At 42.1% G+C, this 18786-nt stretch overlaps 2 long non-coding RNA genes across 3 annotated transcripts in view; one reads left to right on the top strand and one right to left on the bottom strand.

Moving 5' to 3' along the window:
• LOC137209381 (uncharacterized) overlaps window positions 1-17264 on the top strand; it is a 42496-nt gene extending 25232 nt beyond the window's left edge. Inside the window, exons 3-4 of one of the 2 annotated variants that reach the window (XR_010936026.1) lie at window positions 14225-14368; window positions 15939-17264. This is a non-coding gene — a long non-coding RNA (uncharacterized lncRNA). Of the gene's footprint in view, window positions 1-14224 lie in introns of both variants that reach the window. The other variant, XR_010936025.1, reaches the window with a different exon arrangement.
• Window positions 1-18786, bottom strand: part of LOC137209382 (uncharacterized) — a 41034-nt gene that overhangs the window by 12938 nt on the left and 9310 nt on the right. The window contains exon 2 of the long non-coding RNA XR_010936027.1: window positions 2824-2909. This is a non-coding gene — a long non-coding RNA (uncharacterized lncRNA). The remainder of the gene's footprint in view (window positions 1-2823; window positions 2910-18786) is intronic.

The raw sequence follows: 18786 nt of genomic DNA on the forward strand, positions 1-18786 counted from the left end.
TAGCCCACCCCAGATTTTCTCAGAATAGTGTGGGTTTTGTCTGATTGCTCAATAGAAGTGATTTGTACAAAACCAGCTTTTGCTGCAAATCCTGGTTGCATTGGAATGCAACATTATAGAAATCAATGGTGGTATTTCTAGGCAAATCGCCTTCTAAATGATTAAGTTTGAGTTCTTCAAAGAGGAAAACAGGTTCAGGCAATAAGAGAAGATTCACAAGGCAAAGCTGGTCCCACAACCAGAGGGCAGTGGAGAAAAGAAGTGTCTCTAGAAATAGTGGACTCCAGATTAAAAGATTTGTCCAAAAGCAGAGAAAACTAAAGATTTATCTTTTGATGCTTGTTTTGGGACATAGTAGGTCAATTCAGGGTGGAGTAGTGAAGTAGGCAGTAAAGCCTAGTGATCAAAAGAGGCCTCCTGAATTAAGTGGCCTTGCAAAATTCACCTATATCCAAAAGTTCATTCAGAAACATTTTTATTAATTCAACATCTATCTCACAAGCAGCTTGATGACCACTGACAGGTAAGGAAAGCAAGGCCTGACTTTAACGAATGACTTACACGAGGTCACATGGGGAGTGGCGGCAGAATGAGAACTAGACTCCAGGAACATGTATGTCGGTGGTGAGGCCAGGACCCTGGACTGGCACACAGCCCAGTCCTACACAGACGGCTTTATCGAGCTGAGACAGAAAGGTACTTTCAGACCTTTTCAGCGCTGCCCCGCATCAGCTCACAGCAGCAAAAGCCCCAGGCAACTCACACCTGCTAGATCTTGCCAGGCCTGAGATGAGGCTTCTCAGAAAACTGGCTCACTCAGGGACACCGAATCCAGCAAAAATCGGTGGCAAGTACGTTTTCTGTTGGGTAGTCAGTCTGTGTGGACGCGTTAATCTGGGTGCCTTTGGGCTAACATGCTGCAACTCCTTTTGGAGGCTGAGGGGAGAAAAACCAGCCAAGAGGACCACCATTCAACCTGCATCTTCCCCTTGCTTTATAGGCCCCTTGACTCCCTCCCTTTTTTTGCCCCATGTCATGGGCTCCCTGTGCTTACTACTCTCACAGCAAATCTCCTACTCTGCTGTGGGACCCCGAGACCCTGAGAAAAGATGCCAACTGCCCCCGTGCAACTACCCTCGAAAGGCCTGGCTGGGAAAGAAGGGGGAGGCCAGGGCTTCCCTGGTGGCGCCGTGGTTGAGAGTCCACCTGCCGATGCAGGGGACACGGGTTCGTGCCCCGGTCCGGGAAGATCCCACGTGCCGCGGAGCAGCTGGGCCCGTGAGCCATGGCCGCTGAGCCTGCGCGTCCGGAGCCTGTGCTCCGCAGCGGGAGAGGCCACAACAGTGAGAGGCCCGCATGCCGCAAAAAAAAAAAAAAAGAAGGGGGAGGCCAGGGCCCCGTGGAGGAAGAAGGGAGGGTGCTGGACTTTACGGCTTTCACCTAGGGCTACTGGAAGCTGGAGGAAGGTTTTTCTGGCCTTTCTGAATGATCGAATCACTGATTCTGCAGTCTCTCATCTTCTGAGACCGACGCTCTAGAAGGAGACAGCCTGGGCCATGGTTGCCAAGAGGCTGCTGGTGGCAGCGAGCTCCCTGGGGAGCTCCTCCGAGGCACCCACTGGGAGGTGCAGGTGAGCACAGGTGTTGGCCAGGGTACAAGGCCAGGTGCCCAGAACAGCCAATGCAGCCGGGCTGGCGGCTATGGGGTGGGTGGGAATGGGCTGGGCCACTTACAGTGATCTCTTTGCTAGAGAAGTTGATGAGGAATGATGATATTATATAAAATATATGTGGGTCAATATTAGAACTCTTAAATGTATCCACCATGCTTCTTTGGCTGAAATTCTTCATCAGCTGCTATCCTCATTCACCTATGTTACCCAAAGTGATTTTTTTTATTGTGGTAAAATATATACAACATAAAAGTTACCTTTTTAACCATTTTTAAGTACACAATTCAGTGGCTTTAAGTACATCCATAATGTTGTCTAACCATTGTCACTATTCATTTCCAGAACTTTTCATCATCCCAAACAGAAGCCCCACACCCATTAAATGATAACTCCCCATTTCCCGCACCCCCCCCCGCCCCAACCCCTGGAAATCTCTATTATACTTTCTGTCTCTATGTAATTGCCTATTCTAGGTACCTCATATAACAGGGGTCATAAAGTATTTGTCTTTTTGTGTCCGGCTTATTTTACTTAGCATAATGTTCTCAAAGTTCAGCCATGTTGTAGCGTGTGTCAGATATTCATTCTTTTCTAAGGCTGAAAAATATTCCATTGTATGTCTGTACCACATTCAGTTAATCCATTCATCTGTTGATGGCCCCAGGGAATTTTTAAACAACTAGCTATTTCATTTCTAACATCTCCAAAATTTTAAAAATATGTAATAATCTTTCATGTATATGATCTCTTCTTTTAAATGCTTGAAGACATTAATTATACTTTCAAAATATCCCTGCCCTGTAGGCTCTGCTACCTTCGTGTTCTCTCAAGTCAGTAAGTCCCTTTATTTTCTCTCTTCCATAGTGTCAACTTGCCCCAGGTATCTGGTCATTTTAGATCACAGGCTCATCTTCCTAGATGAGACTCTCTGTAGAATATCTGTTGCCTTTATTTGTACATCTCTCGGGAGAGGGGGACTGGGAATCCAGAGGAACATCACAGACTTATATCCTGGCCAAATTCTAGTGGGAATAAGGGAGAAGCAGGGTGTATTACCCACACTCACACCTCCAACCTAGAGGCACATCCCCTCCCCTCTTAATGCCCCAGGCCAGAAGAGGGACAGGGGAGAGCCTAGGGGACGGGGCTACCTTTGCTTCAGTCTCCCAGCTAATCAGCTTGGCTGTTGTCCCAGGTCCTCCTCCTGTGATGCTTTCTTCCACCTCCATTTCCACCTCTGTAAAATGGGTGTGAAAATAGAAAGAATTATTCTAGTAGATTAACATTAAATTTTTATCCTCTTTTCTTCAATATTTCCATTAGAGAGAATCTTTTCTGGCTATATCAAGGATGAATAATTAACTCTTTTAAAGAAACTACATTGCACCTACGCATGTGTGACTGTGTGTGTGATTTTAAGTAATGCCATGTAAAAAGGAAGCGTGATTTTTAAATTATGTTTAAAATGTGACATTACTTGAAAAGGAGGCATTAAAATATTTCCATAGGGGCTTCCCTGGTGGCGCAGTGGTTGAGAATCTGCCTGCTAATGCAGGGGACACGGGTTCGAGCCCTGGTCTGGGAGGATCCCACATGCCGCGGAGCAACTAGGCCCGTGAGCCACAACTACTGAGCCTGCGCGTCTGGAGCCTGTGCTCCACAACAAGAGAGGCCGCGATAGTGAGAGGCCCGCACACCGCGATGAATAGTGGCCCCCGCTTGCCACAACTAGAGAAAGCCCTCGCACGGAAACGAAGACCCAACACAGCAAAAATAAATAAATATTTCCATAGTGCTAGGGACTGACGGGTCATATTGTAACTTAAACTAACAATAAGACAATGATCCATTCTTCTTAGGTAAAAATAATTCTCTTAAACTGTGTAAAGAAGTTAACACCAGATACGTAACATAAATAAATAAATAAATAAATATATATATATATATATATATATAGAGAGAGAGAGAGAGAGAGAGAGAGAGAACATTGGTCCAATATAATTATCAAATTTGTTCTTATCTGGTACAATCTCTATAATTTTAAAATGGAACCAATACCTTTAATAGAGAACTCTTATGTGGATAAAGATTTACTCCTAAGCAAGAAAAGGCAGGCAGAAAAGACAAATATGAAATTTCTAAACCTCATATACAGTCTAATGAAAAATAAAAGTAACTGATGATGGAGGAGAAGGCTACAAACTAACAGGTTTTTAATACTGTATTCCTATTTTAAGTTACCATAATTTGGGGATGAATATATTGTTGTAAGACATTATAAAGTCCTGGCTGGGGGGGCTTCCCTGGTGGCGCAGTGGTTAAGAATCCGCCTGCCAGTGCAGGGGACACAGGTTCGAGCCCTTGTCGGGGAAGATCCCACATACCGTGGAGCAACTAAGCCCGTGCGCCACAGCTACTGAGCCTGTGCTCTAGAGCCCGTGAGCCACAACTACTGAGCCCACGTGCCACAACTACTGAAGCCCATGTGCCTAGAGCCCGTGCTCCGCAACAAGAGAAGCCACTGCAATGAGAAGCCCGTGCACCGCAACGAAGAGTAGCCCCTGCTCGCCGCAACTAGAGAAAGCCCGCGTGCAGCAACAAAGACCCAACACAGTCCCCCAAAATAAATAAATAATAAATTAATTAAATAAATAAAATAAAAAGTCCTGGCTGTTTCTAAACCTGCCCTCAAGAAAGCAGGGATTCCTCAGTTCCCAGGCTCTCTGGCCAGGCTCAGCTCAGTACAACCAATGCCAGGATCAGATTTCACTCAAATTAGAAAATGTAATCTTTCTCTTTCCTCTTCCCTATTTTCCCTCTTTCTTTTCAGGTGAAGGAAATGTTTGCTCCAAGGATCCTAAGTATTTGTCTGGTTCCTAAGATAGAGAGACACAGGACTTTTAACAAAATGACCCAGAAATGACAAAATTTATATCATTCTCAGAAGGCACATTCAACCCGTCCTTTATTATACAACTATATAACCTGGTAAAAAGAATGGTTACTAGAACCAAAACTGAATGAACCATGAACAACAATCCATCCGGCAAACACTCTAACTTGTACCAACTTGTAGACTAACTTGTAGACTGTAGACTGTAGTTTACTACCTTCCTAATAAGGCTTGAAGAGCCAGTGATTTCCTTAACTCCATATAATACACCAAGTAATACGTTGCTATTTTGTATAATCTCTAACCGCACTGCTCATATCTACAGCTATACAATGTGTAGGGTTCAAAGTCAAACATAGAATACTGCTTAAGCAAGCAAGTAGAGAGCATTAGTATACATTTCCCAAATTCCTCTCTCTTTGGCTGCCTTCCGTATCAGGTAGAACATTACTGTACTCAGACCCTACATATGGGCAACTTTCTCAATTGGCTTCTCCAAACGGATAATCACGAGGGCCAGTCTTCATGGCCATTTGACTGACTCCTTTTTTTATTTTTTATTTTTTATTTTTGGCTGTGTTGGGTCTTCGTTGCAGTGCGCGGGCTTTCTCTAGTTGTGGCGAGCAGGGGCTACTCTTCGTTGTGGTGTGCAGGCTTCTCGTTGCAGTGGTTTCTCTTGTTGTGGAGCACGGGCTCTAGGCACGCAGGCTTCAGTAGTTGTGGCACACAGGCTTAGTTGCTCCGCAGCATGTGGGATCTTCCCAGACCTGGGATCGAACCTGTGTCCCTTGCACCGGCAGGCAGATTCTTAACCACTGAGCCACCAGGGAAGTCCCCTGACTGACTGCTTTTGAATTAGCCTCTTGGCCTGGGGCTGAGCATTTAGTTAGGATCAACACAGACCCCTGTTCCTGCCTTCATTAAGGTTAAAGTTTGGTGTCATTAGGAAAGTTTTGCCATTCTTACTTTTGCAATTCTGATAATCCAAAATATGGGTTTAGTTCTAAGCCCTTGTCTTGTAGTATGAAGTTGGAACCTCCGATGAAGCTTCATTGAAATTAAAGGAAAAGTGCCTGGAGATAGCAAGGAGGCAGCACCAACAAATCTTATTTTTTATTTCATTTTACTCTTGCAGCAGCCTTATGAGGCTTAAAGTAGGCAAGTACTATTGACCTCACTTTCCAGGTGAGCGTATATAAAGGGAGGTTATAGATGACTTGATCAGAGTCATAAAAGCTACCAGGGGCTAGAAAACGGGACTGCAACTTTAGTTCCCTGCCAAGCAGGCTACCAGTGAGTGACATTGCTATTCTTTGCTCCTTTTGAGTAAAACCTCCTTTGTACTTCCTCCAAAGCGTCCAGCTTTGCCTGGAAAAAAAAAAATTTTTTTTTTCGAGTGCATCACATCCCAATGAAAATGAAGCATTATCAGAATTAGTGTTCCTTAAGGCCCCTTTAGTCAGTTGTCTCATCAAATTCCCACTTTAAGACATCTTTTCCAGAGACTTGCACAAGTTCTGAAACTCTGGACTTAGGGCTGTTTCCTAGAGCTGGTAGTAAAACTTCAAGAACAGAAAAGGACCTATAGATACCTAGAAGTTTACCTAGGTTTGAAAGATCATAATCTTCATAAAAAGATTTGGTCAGACCTACCTACCTGCCCCCATCCAATCTTTCTCTCTAGCCAGTAGAACTTCAGTGTCATCACTAACCTTAATATCTTTACAAATTTATTTCACATGTAAGGTAGCTATATTAACATACATTTAACTAAAAATGTTAAATATACCTACATTCTTGCAAGCATATCAAACTGCTTTCATTTGTCTGTATTTTCTGTCCAGATCTTATCTATGTGCGTACAAATGCCGTATAGTTTTTAATCATGGCCCATCTTTTATTTTTTTTAATGGATATAAATAATAATACCCTAGCTGACTTAAAACACTCATTTTATTCACTTAAAAGTTTTCGGATTGTTCTAAAGGAAGGGAAATCAAAGACCATCGCTCTATACTTGAACCCTCAACTGAAGAATAGTCTTTCCTTCATGGATTAGAGGGAATAGAAGAGAGAGGTGCATCAGTTTTTGCATTTAGCCATGGGAAGTACTTTAAGGTGAGATTACACATGGAAGTAGAACAAGAAAAAAAAAATCCTTGGGGAAGAAAGGGAATAAATGACTCATTAAAAATTATTCTAAAATTTTTTTTAAAAAAGGAAAGATTGGGCTTCCTGGTGGCGCAGTGGTTGAGAGTCCGCCTGCCGATGCAGGGGACACGGGTTCGTGCCCCGGTCCAGGAAGATCCCACATGCCGCGGAGTGGCTGGGCCCGTGAGCCATGGCCGCTGAGCCTGCACGTCCGGAGCCTGTGCTCTGCAACGGGAGAGGCCACAGCAGTGAGAGGCCCACGTACCACACACACACACAAAAAAAGGAAAGATCAATTTAAATGCTCTCTTACAACACAGATAATCTTATAAAAATGACAAATATAGTAGAGCATAATATTATTTTCATCAGAATATATACTTTTTTTTTTTTTTTTGCAGTTTTTTTTTTTGCAGTTTTTTTTTTTTTTTTTTTTTTTTGCGGTACGTGGGCCTCTCACTGTTGTGGCCTCTCCCGTTGCGGAGCACAGCCTCCGGATGCGTAGGCTCAGCGGCCATGGCTCACGGGCCCAGCCGCTCCGCGACATGTGGGATCTTCCCAGACCGGGGCATGAACCCGTGTCCCCTGCATCGGCAGGCGGACTCTCAACCACTGCGCCACCAGGGAAGCCCCAGAATATATACTTTTGAACTTTTGTTGTCTTATAATAAATTACCTATGTAGCTCCATGATGAAAATAGCCATTTAACAGGAAAAAAAGTCATGTTTGACATGAAAGGATACCAGAACACAGGGTGCTGATGACTTTTTCACAATCTATTTTTATCCCCTGAGGTTTCTCTCTCCTTTTAGTTGACCATTCTCTCCATTAAGAAACTTAGATAAGATGTAAATTCAAGAAGTAAATACGGTTAGCTCAGTGCTGCCAAAGCATATGTCTTGAATCTTCAGAGTCTAAAACCTTCCCCATAAAATGCCTAACATAATGGTGAGTAAAAAGGGAAAGGCTCCCTAAGCTGTGGATGCTATGCTCATTCATTATATGTAACTCACTCCCACACTGTAGTCTCAAGTGCACTAGATTTTAGATTTGTTCCTCCAAAAGACTGAACATGATTAACCTCTGAGGCTCTTCACAGCCCTTCAGGCCGCTCCAAACCACACCTGGTAAAATCAGGAATTGGAAGATTGACGGGGACCTTGCTACTCAAAGTGGAGTTCAGGGACCGGCAGCATCAGTAGCACCTGAGAGCCTGCTAGAAATGCAAAATCTTAGGCTCACTGCTGACCTCCTGAATCTGAATCTGCATTTTAACAAGATTCCTGGTGACTGATATGCTCATGAGAGTTTGAGAAACATGTGGCTAAAACACATCCCAATGTCTTAGGATTCGCACATCTGGAACCTGCTTCCATACTCTGGCTGGAACTATGTAGGTAGTTCCTAGTCCTTATGGAAGGATTCTTCCTTGAGTTTTCCTATTGAATGGAGACAAAGGAGTGAGAGATTTCTTGAGACCTGGTACAATCTCATATTGGTTTGTATTTATAGCAAATTTAGGGGGCGCATGTTTACCTGACTTGACAACAAAGAACAAAATAATAACTGCTAATATAATAATAATTCAGAATTTCTAGGTAACAGTGTATTGGTGCAACAGTTTGGAGATGACTATTCACCATTCCAAATTTGTCCCTAATTTGTATATTTCCTGGTGGTTTGTTTTAAGATTTTGTTGAGCAAGTGACATGGATGGTTTATTTTCAGAAGTCTGAACACTCCTGCCCACTGTGTCTTGGTGTGGGAGCTGCCAAGGAAAACAAAATACAAAGCACTGGATGGAACAACGCTTTTACTCACATGGAGACAGAGCAAGATGGGCTTCAGTAGAGGGCGTCGGTCTCCCATGGCCAGTGGTTGCCCCCTGGCAGCCTATGCAGGGCAGCTGGCTCTCATGCCCCGCTCCTGAGCTGTGTACCAGAAGGACCCCATGCCCTTCCCATATGGGACAGTAGAGCAGTGGGGTTGGCCAAGTGCCGCATGACACACATGCTGAAGCAGAACAAAGGAGTACATATTGAGTCTGAAACAGAGAAAGATGTTCCCACACAGGGTGACAAGGGCAGCACAGGCTGTAAGGATTCTACCTCTTTGGAAGGAAGTGTTCCAGGCTTACTGGGGCCGAGCGGGGGTTGAGAAACTGCACACAGGAGACCCCTTTCCCAACAGTTTTAATTTTAGTATCCCTCCACCTTAGATTAAGTTTGTATAAAGCTATTTCATGTAACAGTAACCTAAATGGAGAAGGTTCACAAACTGAGATCCATCCCATTTTCCCTCATTACGTTGGCCTGGGAATACTATTCCTGTTTCTCTCGAATGCTGACCCAAGAACCACAGCCTCTGAAGATACTTTTTAGGAGATCAGAAAATGCCATTAATAACTGCCCGAGTACATACTGTGAGCCTTATGGTGGCACTAACAAGTGAATTACATCATACACATCATTCCTAGATCGACTGTTAGGTTTTGGTTTTGATCTTTTTTCCACTGAGTGGCTGAGCTAGAACAGTACATGCTGTTGCTTGGCATCATGAAATATTTTTATAGAATTTCCAGTGAACAGGATCCCAGGGCTCCTGGGCTGTTGCTAATGAACTGGACCCATGACAGCCTAACCATGTAACCACGGTGGTACTGAATGGCTACGCCCTTAGTACACGTGCTCAGGAAGAATCAAAACAAACTGACAATTTGTGATGCTTACATTTAGATGTAACAAATCTTGTCAGATTGCTCTTACTTTTCACACTCTATCGGGACTCTGAGGATAACGTGTTTTGTGACGTACTGCAACTTTGTTGATGGTATCCTTCATGGAACAGCAATCGTTAATTTTGTTGTAATAAAATGTATCAGTTAAGTTTGTTTTGAAGTTGTGTTTAATCATTCCTTTTCCAAGGATGTTCCAAAGATGTTCTCCTGTATCATTTGCTATTCACTTTAAAGTTTTGCCTTTCAAATTTAGATATTTAATCCACCCAGAGCCCTTTTGTATGGTGTCATGTAGAAATAATTTAATTTTCTTCATATAGTAAATTGGTTTTTTTCTAACAACCTGTAGTAAGTAATCTGTCCTTTCTCCATTGATTTGTGGTACTACTTTTATGGTATACTTGGTTCCCATCTACACCCAAATCTATGTCAAAGCTCTCTCTTCTGCTCCATGGGGCTATTTATCTGTTCTTTGGCCACTGTCACCATTTTAAAGTTTATTTAAATGACTTTGAGGTATGTCTTAATATCTGAAACTTTACTGAATAAAGGATGTTCCTTTCCTCTTACTGATTTGCTAAGAGTTTTTTCCCCTTAATTATAGTTACTGAGTTTAATATTTTTCTGCATCCTTTGATGATTATATAGATTTTCCTCTTCTGATCTGTTGAATTGTATTAATTGATTGTTTACTGTTATTCCACTCATATTCCTGGTATATACTCAACTTTGTTGTCTTCTTCGTATGCTGCTGGATTCAGTTTGCTAATATTTGGTTTGATGTTTTTGACATCTTATTCATGAGTAACACTGCCTGTCATTTTCCTTTCCTAAACTGTCTTTATCTGGTTACACTTTTAAGGTTATACTAGTCTAACAGAATGAATTGGAGACTATTTCCAGAGGAGGTTTTATAAGTTTGAAATGATATATTCCTTTCAAATTCGGTAGAATTTGCTTTTAAATTGGCCCGATGTAGACATTTTTCTTTTCTTCTCTTTTCTTTTCTTTTTGGCAGCCCCGCATGGCTTGTGGGATGTTAGTTTCCCCACCAGGGATTGAACCTGGGCCCTGGGCAGTGAAAGCACCGAGTCCTAACCACTGGACCACCAGGGAATTCCAACATTTTTCTTTCTTAAATATATATATATATATATATATATATTTATTTATTTTTATTTATATATTTCACATATAAATATATATTTCATATATATATGAAAATGTATATGTATATATACATATATATGTGTGTGTATGTTTACTGAACTATAACATACATCCCCAAAAGTGCAAATGACATAAATGTATACCTTGACTGTCACAAAGTAATTTTACTATGTAATCACTACACTGATCAAGAAATAGAGTACTGGACTTCCCTGGTGGCACAGTGGTTAAGAATCCACCTGCCAATGCAGGGGACAGGGATTCAATCCCTGGTCCGGGAAGATCCCAAATGTCATGGAGCAACTAAGCCGGTGTGCCACAACTACTGAGCCTGTGCTCTAGAGCCCGTGCGCCACGCCTACTGAAGTCCATGCTTCGCAACAAGAGAAGCCACTGCAATGAGAAGCCCGCACACTGCAACGAAGAGTAGCCCCTGCTCACCACAACTAGAGAAAGCCTACACATGGCAAGGAAGATCCAACGCAGCCAAAAATACTCATTAATTAATTTTTTTAAAAAGCTTTAAAAAAAAAAGAGAGTACTGATCACCCATTTCCAATTTACTTGCTATTACTATCTTTTAAAACTCTTGATTAGACATTAATGGTATTGGTTTTTTTAATGTACAGAATGTATTTATATTAATTTGTATTGATTTCTTTACTCATCAACCATTTTTTTTAACTTTTATGGAGTATAGTTGATTTACAATATTGTGTTAGGTTCAGGTGTACAGCTAAGTGAATCAGTTATACATATACATATATCCACTTTTTTTTTTTTAAAGATTCTTTTCCCATATAGGCCATTACAGAGTACTGAGTAGAGTTCCCTGTGCTATACAGCAGGTTCTTATTAGTTATCTATTTTATATATAGTAGTGCATATATGTCAATTCCACTCTCCCAATTTATCCCTCCCCCCCTTTTCCCCTGGTAACCATAACTTTGTTTTCTACATCCATGACTCTACTTCTGTTTTGTAAATAAGTTCACTTGTACCCATTTTTTTATCGCTTATCCACATATAAGTGATATCATATGATATTTGTCTTTCTGTGTCTGACTTACTTCACTCAGTATGACAATCTCCAGGCCCATCCATGTTACTGCAAATGGGATTATTTTGTTCTTCTTTATGGCTGAGTAATATTCCATTGTCTATTTGTACCACATCTTCCTTATTCATTCCTCTGTTGATGGACATTTAGGTTGCTTCCACGTCTTGGCTCTTGTAAATAGTGCTGCAATGAACATTGGGGTGCATGTATCTTTTTTACTTATGGTTTTCTCCAGGTATATGCCCGGAGGGGGATTGCTGGGTCATATAGTAGTTCTATTTTTAGGTTTTTAAGGAACCTCCATACTGTTCGCCATAGTGGTGGCACAAATTTACATTCCCACCAACAGTGTAGGAGGGTTCTTCATAAACCAGTTTTATATTTCAGACTTTCATTTATGGAAGTTTTTTTCTTTTTTTTTGAAAGTATATAGTCTATGGATTTTTTGTTGTTGTTGTTGTTTTAGTATCTGTTACAGATAATCTCTCTGGCATTAGTTAATACGAAAATGTTTTTATTTTGCCCTCATTTTTTTTTTAATTTATTTATGGCTGTGTTGGGTCTTCGTTTCTGTGTGAGGGCTTTCTCTTGTTGTGGCAAGCGGGGGCCACTCTTCATAGCGGTGCACGGGCCTCTCACTATCACGGCCTCTCTTGTTGCGGAGCACAGGCTCCAGACGCGCAGGCTCAGTAACTGTGGGTCACGGGCCCAGTTGCTCCACGGCATGTGGGATCTTCCCAGACCAGGGCTTGAACCCATGTCCCCTGCATTGGCAGGCAGATTCTCAACAACTGCGCCACCAGGGAAGCCCCCTTGCCCTCATTTTTGAAAGGTAAGTTTGATGGTATGTAATTCTTAGTTGGCACTTATTTTTCTCTCAGACTTTGAAGTTGTTTATTGTCATCCCTCTTAACATTGTTGCTTTGAGAAGTCTGCAGTATATTTAATTGTCTTTCCTTCAGAAGTGATCTGCCTTTTCTTCATGGTTGCTTCAGAGGTTTTTTCTTTGACTTTCTATTCTGCAATTTCCCTACATGTGGATTTCTTTTTTTTCATCCTGTTTGAGATTCACTGTGGTTCTTAAATTTGTAAATAAAAGACTTTTATCATTTCTAGAAAATTGTTCCCCATTACCTACTTGAATACTGCCTTTCTTTCATGTTCTCTTTTCTCTCCTCTAGGGATTTTGATTCAGTGTCTCTTCTACCTCCTCATTCTAGATTTCATGTCTCTTATTTCTTTGTCATCTTTGGGTTTCTCCATCTTCTAGTTTCTATGCTGAAATCTGGGTAATTTTTTCAGAAATATTTTCCAGTTAACTAATTCTCTCACCTGCATCTAGTTAACTTTTTAATCTATCTTGAAATGTAGGTTGAAATATCCATGATTATATTTTTCATTTTTCAATGTTGTTTCTTATTCTTTTTTTACATCTACTTTGATAGCAAGGGAGTACCCTTGCTATTTCTTCACTTTTAAAATTTGGCCTTCTTTCAATGTGATCATACTTTAACCATGTCTTACACAGTTATTTTAAACTCAGAATCTGATAATTCCCATACAGGCATACCTCATTTTATTGTGCTTTGCAGATATTGCTTTTTTTACAAATTGAAGGTTTGTGGCAACCCTGCATCCAGCAAATCTATCAGTGTCATTTTTTCCAACAGCATTTGCTCACTTTGTGTTTCTGTGTCACATTTTGGTAAATTTTGCAATACTTCAAACTTTTTCACTATTATTCTGTTTGTTATGGTGATCTGTGATCAGTGATCCTTTTTTTTTTAATTTTTTTTTTTTTTTGGCTGCATCGGGTCTTTGTTGCTGCGCGCGGGCTTTCTCTGCTTGCAGTGAGCGGGGGCTACTCTTCGTCGCAATGCGCGGGCTTCTTATTGTGGTGGCTTCTCTTGTTGCAGAGCATAGGCTCTAGGCGTGCGGGTTTCAGTAGTTGTGGCTTGAGGGCTCAGTAGCTGTGGCTCGTGGGCTCTAGAGCGCAGGCTCAGTAGTTGTGGCACAGGGGCTTCGTTGCTCTGTGGCATGTGGGATCCTCCAGGACCAGGGCTCGAACCCGTGTCCCCTGCATTGGCAGGCGGATTCTTACACCACGCCAGCTGGGAAGTCCCTGATCAGTGAACTTTGATGCTACTACTATGACTTGCTGAAACCTCAGATGATGGCTAGCATTTTTTTTAGCAATAAAGTTCTATTTAATTAAGGTATATACATTGTTGTTTTTTTAGATATAATGCTATTGCACACTTAATGGGCTACAGTATAGTGTAAACATAACTTTTATATGCACTGGGAAACCAAAAAATTTTATTTAGTTATTTTTTGCCACACCACAGGGCTTGCAGGATCTTAGTTCCCTGATCTGGTATCAAACCCAGGCCACTCCCGGGCCCCAGCAGTGAAAGTGCTGAGTCCTAACCACTGGACCACTAGGGAATTCCCATGTTACTGTTTCTGTGGATGAGCCAAATGTGAGAGGGAAATTAAGCCAAGGGTAATCACTAATGATATTTGATCTTTTGTTTCAGATGTCTGTTTATTATGATAAGCATGCATACAAGAATGAAAAGGAAAATCCTATCCCAGAACTGCAAACACAGCTTGAAAGAATTGAGAGAGATTGACACCGGAGCCATCTCTGGAGAGACTGACGTGATGGACACAAGAGACTGGTACTTGACAAGTCTATTTAGGATCGTTGAAATAGACCAGGGCTTATGTAATACACATCCTCTTTAGCTATGTATTCATTCTGTTGCAGGGGTCCCTACTAATGTCAGATCCTCCTGGGTATTGTCAGTTGCTACCACTGCAACATGTTTTAGTTCTATAACAAGGTCAGAGAAACTAAAATATCTGTGCCCTTTAAGGCTTTTATTGAGGAACTATGCCATCCTCTCACTTGTTACTCGTTTTTCCCCCTCCATGTCAGCAGTATTCAATGAGTTTTGTTGAGTCCTTATTGTAACAGTAACAACTGACATCAACAGTCCTTATCCCAGGCTTAATAGGAAATGGGGATTCAGTAGTGAACAAGCCAAGCATGATCCCTGACTCAAAGTGCTCAAGGTAAAAATGGTTGCCCCAATCTTGCCATAAAATACTTACTACTTTTGAGAAATCAGGCTGAACCTTAGCGGAAGGGTAAGAGAAAAGTTAGTATGGTAAATATAACACTTTATCATGAACTTCCAAGAAACCTAAGTATAGTAGAGATCTGCTGGGTTGCCTCAATCAATCTGCACCCACGCCTAAGTATTCTTGCAATGGCCCACTTTCATCTATACAGTTCCAATAGCATACATGTTTATACAAATCTGGTGCTTCTGTGGGGGGGTACCCGGCTCAAGCAGTTTCTGAGAATTTGGAATTAGGACCAAGAGATTATATTCTCATTCTAGAAAGGAAGAAAAGTAAATCTTAGAGAAAATGGCTGCCACGTTCTGCTTATGTGGACACATAAGCAGAGAAAGCTGCTATGCTGTGAAAAGGAAAAGTTGACACCCAGAAAAGGCAGAGATGAGATACGCTGAGATTCCTGAGGAATCTGAGCCCCTAATTCCAGTTTATTCCTCCAGCTGTAATAGGGAAGAACAAATATGACTCCATATTAGACCTGTTTCTTTTACTTTAACCTGTGCATTCTATTGCTTTTGCTTTGAGTTGAGAATGTTGCCTATAGCCTGAAATATACAGAATAGCCCATTCTCAAGGCTCTGACCTTTAAGGGTGTAACACATTTCCATTCATATAGAGATAAAAAGTTGCAGAACAGAGAGTAACATCCTGTTGGAGGTTTACAGGAACATGGTGACCTAACCTACTCGACAGTTGCAAGAACAAAGAATTCCAACACCAAGAAGTTTGCAGTAACCAACCATGCCCCTCCCTCATCTTTGCCTTTAAAAATGCTTTGCTGAAACCCTTTGGGGAGTTTGGAGTTTTGGGGGCATGAGCCATCTGTTCTCCTCGCATGGCCCTGCAGTAAACCTTTCTCTGCTCCAAACTCTGTCATTTCGGTATCATTTGGCCTCAACTATGCGTCAGACGCATGAACTTGTGTTTGATAACACAGACTGGCTGCTTCCTTGCTCCTGTGGCCCTGGAGTCACTCCTGCATCCTTATAGCACATTGCTCCTTTCTGCTTAAATTAGTCCGGGTGGATTTCTATTAATTTTTCACTAAGTCGTAAATTTGCAATAGATCAGTACAACTATAGGGAATGTTTTTGTTTGCTAAAGGCTGAAAAGAAAGATGAAAACTAGAAACATTTGCTTTTTGATCAACTCTGGGCTTTCTAAGAACCATCAGCAGGGTAAGTAATTTTGGCAAAACTTACTGTGCTTCATGGGTCAATCTGACCTTTGCAACTGTTCCTTTTCTACCTCAATCCATTTGTATGCCCACCAGATGAGTCCCTGTTCTGAGAGAACCTGAAGAAGTACAGCAGGGAGGTACTAATCATTTATTGGTTAACAAACGATACACTTTGGGTTAATTATACTTATGCTGTGATTTTACCTTTTACTTCTTGCATCTGAACCAGCAATAGTATAGAATACTTTTCCCTAGTACTTTCCTGGTGCCTGGAGCACCAGAAAAATCATTCATGGGTTACTTTCACTATTTGTCTCTGATACATTGTTTTAATTATGCTGAACAGGAACTATGGTCTTATCCTCAGCCAGGGCAATTGTATTATCCTTACTGATCACAAGGTTACTGTAAGGAACGGCACTAAAAATGGAGGAGAGCTTAAACAAGCTTTATTTGGGTACGCTCCCGGGTGACGTTCACTCGTCCGAGAGAAAGGGGCCAGAGAAGTCGCGCCCGGGCGAGGGTTTGGGCAGAATTTATAGGGGAAGAAGGGAAAGGGGTGTGGTGAATCCGGGAGGGCGCAGGGTATTCCATATTTGGTGGTCTTTTCGGGTATCGTGGGGGACCGTTAGTCCCGCCCCTCGAAAGGCGGGAAGGCTGGGCCGGGTGGAAAGTCCCCAGGTCAGTTCCTGGAACTGGGTGGTCCGGAAAGTCTCCAGGTCAGTTTCAACCTGTGAGTCTGATTGCGTTCCCCTGCCTCGGGCCAGTTGGCCTTACAGTTACTTTTGTAACTGAGGATTGTAGGACATTTACTCAGCATGGATTAGAAAGTACTTGACATAAAGTCTACAGTGTTATTCATTCATTCAACAAATATTTATTGAGTGACTACTAGGGGTGCAGAGGAGGAATCAAATAAATATTCCCACCCCCATGGAGCTTACACTCCAGCTGAAAAGGAAAGAAATAAGCAAGATAAGTAAAATTGTATTTTCAAATAGTGCTAAGGAGAAAATAAAACAGGAAAGAGAGGAAATACCAGGGAAAGGGGGATTACAATTCTAGATATGGAAAGCTCACCAAGAAGTTGAATTTTGAATGCAGATCTGGAGAAGGTGAAGGAGTGAGTTACATAGATATTTGGAGGAGAGTATGCCAGGCAGAGACCAACAGTTGCAAAGGGCCTTGGTGGAAGCTTGCTCACTATGTCTGAAGAAAGTGAGGAGGCAAATATGGCTGAAGATGAATGAGCCAAGAAGAAAGTAAGTGGAGATGAGGTTAAAGAGCAATTATACTCCAATAAAGATGTAAAAAAATAAAATGACAAAGAACGCGGGTTAGATGCTCTAGGGTCTTGTCGTACTCTGCAATTTACTAATAAACCATTATGTGCTACAAGAAAAAAGAAAGAAAGGATGCAGGCAGATTACATAGGGCCTCACGGGTCACTGTGAAAACTTGGGCTTTTATGAGAAGTGAAAAGGGAGCCGTTGAAGGTTGAGGAATGACATGATCGATGTATGCTTTAACACGAGTACTACAGTTGTTTTGTTGAGGAAAAAATTAAAGCAGGGCAAGGAGAGAAGTAAGAAGAACAATTAGGCTGTTACAGTAATCCACGTGGGAGATCATGGTGACTTGAACTTGGGTGGTGTAGTGGAAACGGTGACAAGTGATCAGATTCTGGATGTATTTTGAAGAGAGAGCCAGCAGGATTTGCTATTGGATCAGATTGGAGTGGGAGAGAAAAAGACAATAAAACGCCAAGGATTTGGGCCTGAATAACGGGAAGAAGGGAGTTGCCATTTACTGAGATGGGGACCATGGCAAGAGGAGCATCCCAGGGCAGGGATGCTTGTCAGACATCAAAGTGAATGTGTCAAGTAGGCAGGTGGACATGAGTCTGGAGCTGAATGCAGAGATCCAGGCTGGAGACAGAAATTTGGGAGTGACTGTCATCTGATGGCATGTAAAGTGACGAGGAAATCTCCAAGGGAGTGAAAATAAATAATAAAAAAGAAGAGCATATTTAGAGGTTGTGGAGATGAGGAAGAACCAGCAAACGAGACAGAGGGAGGAAAACCAGGGCTGTGGTATTCCGGAAGTCAAGGGAAGAATGTGTTTCAAGGGGAGAGCGATCAACTGTACTGCTTTAGGTCACATATGTGAGAACTGAGATGTGACCTCTGGATACAGCAATCTAGAGGTCTGTGGCGAGCTCTGATAAGGGCAGTTTTGGTGGAGTAGTGAGGACAAAAACTTAATGGGTGTGGGTCAGTGAGAAAATACAATGAGCAGAATTGGACACAAGTGAATATAGAGAACTATTTCATGGAGTGTTCTGTAAAAAGAAAGGTGTGGCAGAAATAGGGCCAAGAGAGTGTTCTTAAAGGCTGGACATAATTACAGCACGTTTTTATATACTGATGGAGGAAGGCTGCAGAGTGGCAAGTTGGTACGCCGGAAACAGAGGAGAGAACTGTTAGGGTAACGCTCTTAAATTGGCCAAAGGAATAGGGCTAGTGTGTAAGGGGAGGGTGGGCAATGAGGAAAGGTAGATGCAGGCCAGGTACATGTGGTCGTAGGAGATATATGCCTATCCTTTGGTTTCTGTATGCTTTTTGCAAATGAAACAATTTTTTTTTTTTTGTGGTGCGCGGGCCTCTCACTGCTGTGGCCTCTCCCGTTGCGGAGCACAGGCTCCGGACACGCAGGCTCAGCGGCCATGGCTCACGGGCCCAGCCGCTCCGCGGCATGTGGGATCTTCCCGGA

Source organism: Pseudorca crassidens, chromosome 16 (assembly GCF_039906515.1).
Source record: "Pseudorca crassidens isolate mPseCra1 chromosome 16, mPseCra1.hap1, whole genome shotgun sequence".
NCBI lineage: Eukaryota > Metazoa > Chordata > Mammalia > Artiodactyla > Delphinidae > Pseudorca > Pseudorca crassidens.